The sequence below is a fragment of the Protobothrops mucrosquamatus genome, unplaced genomic scaffold (genome assembly GCF_001527695.2).
Source record: "Protobothrops mucrosquamatus isolate PMUCROS unplaced genomic scaffold, P.Mucros_1.0 scaffold4479, whole genome shotgun sequence".
NCBI classification, from domain to species: Eukaryota; Metazoa; Chordata; class Lepidosauria; order Squamata; family Viperidae; genus Protobothrops; species Protobothrops mucrosquamatus.
Genome location: NW_015390387.1, coordinates 26,366 through 35,815, shown reverse-complemented (window position 1 = coordinate 35,815; position 9,450 = coordinate 26,366). Strand labels below are relative to the sequence as shown.

Genomic DNA, 9,450 nt, shown 5'->3' with positions numbered 1-9,450 from the left:
ATCACCAGGTGAGAATTCCGAGTGAAACTTTTCCCACAATCAGGACATTCAAAGAGTTTCTCCCCAGTGTGAATCCTCTTGTGTCTCACCAGATTGGTGTGCATGCTAAATGTTCTTAACACATTGGGAGGATTGATCGAGCTTCTCTCCAGTATGGGTCCTTCCATGAATCATGAGGGAGCTATTCTGAGTAAAGTTTCGCTGCACTCCAAATATTTGTATTGGTTTTCATCATCTCATGAATAATCAATCAGCAGTAATTTGCAATCGGGGTGTTTTTCCCTCAAGAAGCCATCTGCGGAGGTTTTTCTAGCACTGATATTCATGGATTCTTGAGAAGACCAAAAATATTTCTGATTTCTTACCTGGTGGTGCTTTCCTTCCTCAAAGGCTTTAATTTAATGACTGACCATTTTGGCTAGCCAAGTGATCTTTTCCTTTCCACCGACTTCAAGGTCTTTCCCACTTTTTATTTATTTGGAAATTATCCTCCTTGACTTCTCATGTAATACTTTCTTGAGTTGCACATACTCTCATTTTTTTCCAGCTGAAAACTTTGTTCTTGTAATTCTCTCCCTTGTTTCTCATCTGCTGAGGAAGGAGGAGAGTTTTTACACTTTCTGGAGGAAGTGGAAAAGATTTTGATTGATGCTTTGTTTTACATTTTAAGGCTGCTTCTCATTCTCTGTTGTCCAGAGTGCTCTTCTTGGCATCCTTTTTGTCTGTTAAGATTCATATTAATAGGTTAGTTTCATTATTGTTTAAAAAATGGCAGCAGGTCATGCGAAAGCAGCAAAAGAAACCCCATATATTACATGAAAACATCAAAATTCTAATTTAACCTCTAACATTAATTATGATTCATTTGGCAGATAGAAGACTAGCAAGATTCAAGTTCAAATATTGACTCAATTATAAAATTCTCTTTTTGGCTTGGAGAGATCACACTTATATGCACACAAATGCCCACAGAAATACACACATGAGAATTTATGTATGTAGAGAATTTATGTCTATTTCAGTGTGTAAAATCTCCCAGAAGTGCGTTTTCTCATTTTTTAAAATCTAATTTAGAAAGATGGGGACACTAAGAGCTGAAATGGTGACTGAATCCTATGCAAGATTTAGAAGCATCCGTTTTGCCCATGACATTCCTCACTTGCCAGGAAAACAACATGTCAATAAAATCACAAGAAATGAAGTGTTATATGAAGTATGAGGGTGATGGGCAGATATGAAATACAAAAAAAGATTTTTTTAAACATCCCAAATCTCAGATTCAGAACTGGAAGGCTCCTTGTAGGTCTTCCACCCCAACCCCATATTCAAGCAAGAGACCCTAACCATTGCAAGACCACCTCCTACCAAACACCTCCCTTCGACCAGTCCGCTCCCACAGAGAGGGCCTCTTTAGAGTGCCGTCGGCCAGACAATGCCGGCTGGCGACCCCCAGGGGGAGAGCCTTCTCTGTGGCAGCTCCTGCCCTCTGGAATGACCTACCCCCCGACCTACGTACAGTTGCGGACCTGCGCCTTTTTCGCCGAGCCCTGAAGGCCCATCTATTCCGTGCGGCCGGCCTGGCGTAGTTTGGATTGTGTTTTAGTGGGGGTTTTTGTATGGGGTGTTTTTAGAACAGGTCTGTTATTTAATTTGATTTTAGAACAGAAACTATTTATTTATTATTGTGGTTTTTAGTATCGCCTGTTCACCGCCCTGAGTCCCGTAAGGGACATAGGGCAGTATATAAATTTAATAAATAAATAAATAAAAAAAAAAAAATAAAATTTCAAACAAATGGCTGTCTAGTCTCTTCTTGAAAACCTCCCATGATGAAGCACCCACTTCTGAAGGCAAGATGTTCCACTGGTTAATTTTTCTCACTGCTAGGAAAGTTTCTCAATTCCAAGTTGCTTCTCTCCTTGATTAATCTCCACCCATTGTTTCTTGTCTTGCCTTCTGGTGCTCTGGAAAACAAGTTGACCCCCTCTTCTTTGTGGTAGCCCCTCAAATACTGGAACATTATTATCACGTCCCCCCTAATCCTTCTTTTCTCTAGACTGGCCATGCCCAATTCCAGCAACTGTTCTTCTTATGTTTTTGTCTCCAGGCCTTTAAATTTTAGCCTCTCCAATCTCCCAGCAGAAAATTACAGGCAGAAGTTTTAATCATGCAGGGGTAAGTGTAAGAACATTTGGAAAGAGAAAGAAGCAGCCAACATGCTTCAGCTTCTCTGCCTTTACACCATGGAGGAAACCCAAGACCCTACTTGGTCCTGGCTTCTTCTTCGACCTGCCCTCCACTCACCTTCCAGTTGGTGCTTTAACCCTGGGAACAGCACGACTGCTGCCCTCCACATCTCCAACCTCCCATGGATGCGCTGGAAGAGGAAGTTCCTCTGCCCTTCCTTGACATCCTTTCTAGCAATATTCTATGGTATCAATGCCTTTCATTTCAGCTGCTCTCCCTCGGTTTTGACCTTGTATCTCAGCCACCAATGATGCTGCATCTAGATTGACGGTTGTATAGACGCTGGAGTCGTATTAGCGCTTCACCTAGTGACGTGAGGATGTATTTGTATTTTGCTATTTGCCAGCATTATGTGTCAGCAGGCAAAAAAGCTAATACAATCCTTGATTCTATAAACAGAGGCATAGAATCAAAAATCATTTGAAGTATTATTACCGCTTTATAAAGCCTTAGTAAGGCGAGACCTGGAATAATGCATCCAGTTTTGCTCACCACATTGCGAAAAAGATGTTGAGACTTTGGAAAAAGTTCAAAGAAGAGCAACTAAGATGATTAAAGGCCTGGAGACTAAAACATATGAAGAACTGTTGCAGAATTTTGGTTTGGCTAGTCACTCTAGAGAAAAGAAGAAGTAGGTGGGATATGAGTGCAGTGTTCCAGTATTTGAGAGGCTGCCACAAAGAAGGGAGGGGTGTCAATTTATTCTCCAAAGCATCAGAAGGCAAGACAAGAAACAATGGATGGAAACTAATCAAGGAGAGAAGCAACCTGGAATTAAGGAGAAACTTCCTAACGGAGAGGTCAATTAACCAGTGGAACAGTTTGCCTTCAGAAATTGTGGATGCTCCCTCATTGAAGGTTTTTAAAAAGAGAGTGGACAGCTATTTGTCTGAAATGATATAGGGTCTCCTGCCTAAGCAGGGGGTTGGACTAGAAGACATCCAAGCCCCTTCCTTTTCTATTCCAATTGATTGATTGCATATAGGGGGGGGTATTGGTTTCTGTATATAGATCTGCATTTTGCTATTTGCAATATATTCAGTATTAGGATTTTATTGCTGGAAGCCATCTGGAGTCACCTTAAGTTGGGCTGCCATATACCTTTTCTTAATAAATAAAAATACATACATACTGATATCCTGCCTTTATTGTAGGTAGAAACAACTCAAGGTGGCAAACATATCTAACAGAGATCCCAGTTCTTTTTCTCTCCCCCAGCACAGCAGTTTCCCTTGACTCCGTGAAAGAGAACGACCACACTGGGCCAGAGAAAGGAAGCTCAGATCTCCTTCCTCACGTATGATACTAAGACACATTTGACTAAAAAAAATAAAGAAAGAAAATGGTTTCTCAGTGGGGCTTACAATAAGAGAATAGAAATCAAATTCAACATTACTCTACACATATCAAATTTTGCTTCATGTGGAATTTCTTCTGTGCGATAAGAGAGGACTTTTGTATAAAACACTGCCCGAAATCTGGGCATTTCAATGGTTTCTCCCCTTATATGATTTATAAGGCTAGACCTACTGTAGTGCTGAAATCTTTCCCACAATCTGGGCACATATATGGTTTCTCTCCTGTGAGTCCTCTGCTGTTCCACCAGGTAAGAATTCTGAGTAAAACCCTTCCCACAAAACAGACACTTTCATTATTGTTTAAAAAATGGCTGCAAAGCCTGTGAAAACAGCAAAAAAACCAAAACACCATATGTTACTATGGAAAAAAAGCAAACTCATGAAATGCTAGTTTAACCTGTAAAATTAGTTATGATTCATTAGGCACATACAAGGCTAGCAAGATTCAAGTTCAAATATATACTCATATATCCAACCATGAAATTCTCTTTGTGGCTTGGGTAAACCTCAAATTATTAGCACTGCAAATTGTTATTATAAAATGTACCTGAACATACTGAGGATTATACAGATACATGTATATGCACACAGAAATACACACTTATGAATTTATTTATATAGAAAGTCAATGTGTATTTCAGCCTGCAAAATGTCCCAGAAATCAATTTGCTCAATTAGATTATATTTTTAAATCTAATTTTAGAAGGATGAGGACACTAACCGAAGTAAGGGTGCCCAAAACCTAGGCGAGATTTAAAGGATCCGTTTTGCCCATGAAACTCCTCGCTTGCCAGTAAAACAACATATCAATGGCATCACAAGGAATGAAGTGTTAGGATCAGTGTTTCTCAACCTTGACAATTTTAAGGCATGTGGACTTCAACTCCCAGAATTCCACAGCCAGCATTGCTGGCTGTGGAATTCTGGGAGTTGAAGTCCACATGCCTTAAAATTGTCAAGGTTGAGAAACACTGTGTTAGGTGAAGATCGAGGGAGATAGGCGGTTAAAACATATGAAATAAATACTTTTTAAATGTCGCAATTTTTTCCATCTCCCAGCAGAAAATCACATTGAGCAGTTTTAAATCATGCAGCATAAGGATAATAACATTTGGAGAGAGAAAGCATATACAGCAGCAGCCGACATATTTCAGCCTCGTCCCTTCGCTGCTTCCACACCGCGGAGGAAAACAAACAGCCCGACTTGCTCCCGGCTTTTCCTCCGACCTGCCCTCCACTCACCTCCTAGGAGCCGCTTCGACCCTCGAGACAGCGGAAGAGGACCCACCGACGCCATCCTCCTCCCGTGGGTGAGCAGGAAGAGGAACTTCGTTTATCCTTCTCGTCTTCTTCTCATTCTCTCTAGCAATACCATACTCTATCGTTTCAACTCGTTCCACATCAATCTCCCCCCCCACCCTTTCCTAGAACAGCTCTGCCGCCGCTGTACTCTATCTGCTTTCTAAGTGCGAGTGTTGCTTCTTTGTAGAGCGCCATCTAGCGATATACGGCTGAAGAACAGGCTCGTTCTACTTCAACCCTAAGGCGTTTGCAAGATCTTCTCGTTGATTTTGTGCCATCAAGTCGTATTCGACTCCCGCCGAGAACATCGGTAGCTTTTCTCCCTCGGGTTGCCCAAGAGGGCAATCATTGTCCCTTGAGCTGAGCCCGAAGCTTGATTTGCAATAATCGACAACTAAACCAAAGGAAAGCGCCCTTTGGGGTGGGGGTGGGGAATGACGTGCAAATAGTTCCAGTCCCTTTTTCTTCTGTGGAGTGTGTGCAAGGTAACTCCTTAAAATTTGACTGTGCAACTTAACGAAGCTGTAAGACTTGAGGCTTGACCCCTTGTCTCTTCTGTGGTTTTATTTCCTTTTACTTCCATGTTTAGCTAACAAACCCGGTATTTCCTGTTGGTGCCCCATCCCTCGTTAGCTATGGAAATTCAGGCGCCAATTGCTGTCACAACCCGAGAACCGTCCATATTTCTTTTCCAAGCTCAGGAGAGTGATGGAGGAGTCATTTCCCCCCTTCTGGACAGTTGGCACATTGGCTGGCTTCATGCCTTCAACAGCGGTTTGCTGTGCATAAGAAAATCACGAGAGGTTTTCCTGGCAGAGGAGTTCAAGGCATCGCTGCAGATTAAGAACTTTTGTAAGTGCAACTGAATAGGACAATGAGAGGTTGGCAGCCTGGAACTTCAACTCACCCTCTGATTGCATCCTCTGACTTTGCCACCCGGAGAAAGGGCTGTGCGGGAGAAAGACACCTGGGCCCTTCTCAGTCTGGGTTCAGACCGGGACACATCACCAAAATGGCATTGGTTGCAATTCTCATGGCGTTTTGGAGGGCCTGGGATGGGGTACAACCATTTTGTCCCTCCTAGACCTCTCATCAGGTTTCAGTGCCATTGACAATGATATCCTTGTGGACCAACTTTGGGGACTGGAAATGGGAGGCACTTTATTACGCTGGTCCTACTTCTGTCTCCATGCCCAGTTCTGGTCGGCATTAGTAAGAGAAGAGGGGCTGAGTCTTGAACCCCGCAATTTAGGATGACCTGGGACAAAAGCCTTCTTTCGCTGTTGCTTTTTAAATTCTACATAAAAACACTAGGGGAGGCAATCCATCCTATGATAAACAATTACATACAGGTAATCCGGGACTTATAACATTTCATTTAGCAAATAATTGAAGTTACAACAGCACTAAAAAAAAAAGTGACTTATGACCATTTTTCACACTTAACAACCATTGCAGCATCCCCATTGTCATGAGATCAAAATTGAGATGCTTGGCAAGTGAAAGTTACAGGGTCCTGGGGTCCTGTGATCTCCTTTTGTGATTGAGCTGATGCACAACCTGGGGGTCCTGGACTCATGGCTCCTGCTTGAGGAGGTCATGGCTAGGGGAGGGGCTTTGCACAGATTCATCTGGTGCACCCATTGTGCCCTTTCTTGGACCTGGCTTTGCAAAGTGGGTCATTCATGCCTTGGTCCCCTCCTGTTTTGATGTCTGCTCTATGCCACCCAGAAACCTCAACTGGTTCAGAACACAGCAGCACATACAGTAATGGGTGTGTGTGTGTGGCTCAGGTTATGAGGGCCTCTAGATTGCCCATATCACACCTTTGTAGCGCGAGCTGCATTGGATTCATTTCTTTTAAGCTGCAATTCAATATGCTGGTCATCACCTTTAAAGCTATTTCTTTTAGCGTACCAATAGCACTTAAAATTATATACCACCCCAAAGTGCTTTATAGCACTCTCAGCTTACAGAGTCAGCATGTTGTCCCCAACAATCTGGGTCCTCATTTTACCAAATTTAGAAGGATGAAAGGCTGAGTCAACCTTGAACCCCATCAGGGTCAAATTCCAGGCTGTGGGCAGAGTCAGCTGGCAACACTGAATTCTAACCACTGAGCCAACAGGGCACCTGTCATTATTGTCCCACCTTTTATTATTTCTGCATCTATTTTACCAGAACAGATAGGGTGGGCACACACCTAGCCCCTTCCCTTAACTATTGCCATCCGATAGGAGCTACTGGGAAGTGATCCTTTTCATTGCAGACCCTGCCCTATGAAACACTCTTCCCCCTGAAGTGTGGCAGGCCTTTATCCTCCTAGTCTTCCGTAAACCATGGAAGATCTAGCTTTTCCCCTAAACACTGGGATAAGAAGAGGCGCCTGCACAGGAGAAGCTTAAAATGGCACCAGGTTTTTTTTTATGCATTTGGCTTTAATACGGTTTTTAAGTTAACAGTTTTTAAGTTAACACAGTGCTAGGCTGCATTAACAGAGGGATAGAATCAAGATCACGTGAAGTATTAATACCATTTTACAAGGCCTTGGTAAGGCCACACTTGGAATACTGCATCCAGTTTTGGTCACCACGATGTAAAAAAGATGTTGAGACTCTAGAAAGAGTACAGAGAAGAGCAACAAAGATGATTAGGGGACTGGAGGCTAAAACATATAAGGAACGGTTACTGGAATTGGGTATGTCTAATTTAACGAAGAGAAGGACGAGGGGGGACATGATAGCCGTGTTCCAATATCTCAGGGGCTGCCATAAAGAAGAGGGAGTCAAGCTATTCTCCAAGGCGCCTGAAGGCAGGACAAGAAGCAACGGATGGAAACTAATCAAGGAGAGAAGCAATCTAGAACTAAGGAGAAACTTCCTGACAGTTAGAACAATTAACCAGTGGAACAACCTTCCTCCAGAAGCGGTGAATGCTCCAACACTGGAAGTTTTTAAGAAGAGACTGGACAGCCATTTGTCCGAAATGGTATAGGGTTTCCTGCCTGAGCAGGGGGTTGGACTAGATGACCTCCAAGGTCCCTTCCAACTTTATTATTATTATTATTATTATTATTATTATTATTATTATTATTATTATTATTATTATTATTATTATTATTATTATTATTATTATTAATCCTGAGGTTCACTTTTCCAATTTAATTCCTTGCAAAGAGAAAGATAAACCTGTTTTGAGGAAGAATGGCATCAGGGGAAAAACCCGTTAAGAGACAAGAGACATCACACCAGAAACATCTCACTTTCAGGATTCAGAGGTTTATTAAAATTTAGACCACACAAGAAGTACTTACATACCATTTTACCCATTGCAAGGAGGACCAAACCTTCAAGCAGTAGAGGGGGTGGCTTGAGGCCAATTGGCCCCCACCCCCTCAGTGCCACTCTTTTATACCCTAAAAATCACAAACACATGACTTCTGGGATTGCAACTGTCAGTGGGGTAAGTTCCTTGTTCTTGTCCCTACCACAACTTTCCATACCTCCACCCCAACCCTTTTGCAACGACACGTGTCAGAACAGTAATATCGGTGGGGTATTGCAAAAGATGCATACTGTTCCAAAAACAGTTCAATTCCCATACCTTCTGCTTCCTAATTCTATAGATAAGAAGAAATGCACATAGGCCAAAGTCTTACAAAACATAAAAAGGCCACAGTTTTATACTTTGGTTCAATATCTCCAGCAGGCCCAAGGCCTGCACTTAATACCTACGATCCTGTGGGTGTGATCATCTTTCCAAAAACAAACTGTGAACACCAGGAGTATATCAAACTATACAAAGTTTAATAACATAAAACATAAAACAAAACTACACCAAGCTTTCGTCGGACTCCTTCCGACTTCGTCAGGGTTACACTCTGGGATGTAAGGTAAAAGGCTTTTTTTATTAATTGCTGAGCTTTCGTTAACAACCTGTTAACATCATCAGAGCAAAGGGCTAAATGAGAAGGGGGAGTAAGCGCATAAATTTACATAACAGTTCTATAACGGTTTTAGTGAGGCATGTGCACATAGCATGCTTAAGAAGCTCTTAAAGGGATAAAGCAGAGCTTTAGAGGATCTAAGAAAAGACAAATCTATCATCATCCTCCCAGCTGATAAAGGTAGATCTACAGTAATTTTAAATAAACATGATTATAACCATAAAATCCTTGATCTACTTAATGACAAAACTGCATACCACATCACCAACAAGGATCCTATGACATCACTCACCAATCGACTTAACAACACTTTAAACAGACTCAAGAAGCAAAACAGAATAAAGGACGAAGACCACAGATCCATCCGACCCAGAGACACGGCCATGGCACGTATATATGGACTCCCCAAAATCCACAAGGTAGGAGTTCCTTTAAGACCTATCGTGTCTTTCAGAGGTACACCCACCTATGGCCTAGCAAAGTGGTTAAGCTTAAAACTTAAACACCTGATCAGCGACTCCCTAACCACAGTAAAATCCTCTGAGGATTTTTTGATGAAATTACGTACGTTAAAGGTTAGAGATGATGAAATCATGA

At 42.1% G+C, this 9,450-nt stretch overlaps 1 protein-coding gene across 1 annotated transcript in view; it reads right to left on the bottom strand.

The window, feature by feature from the left end:
- LOC107299046 (zinc finger protein 850-like) overlaps window positions 1-9,450 on the bottom strand; it is a 23,206-nt gene that overhangs the window by 1,225 nt on the left and 12,531 nt on the right. The window lies entirely within an intron of this gene.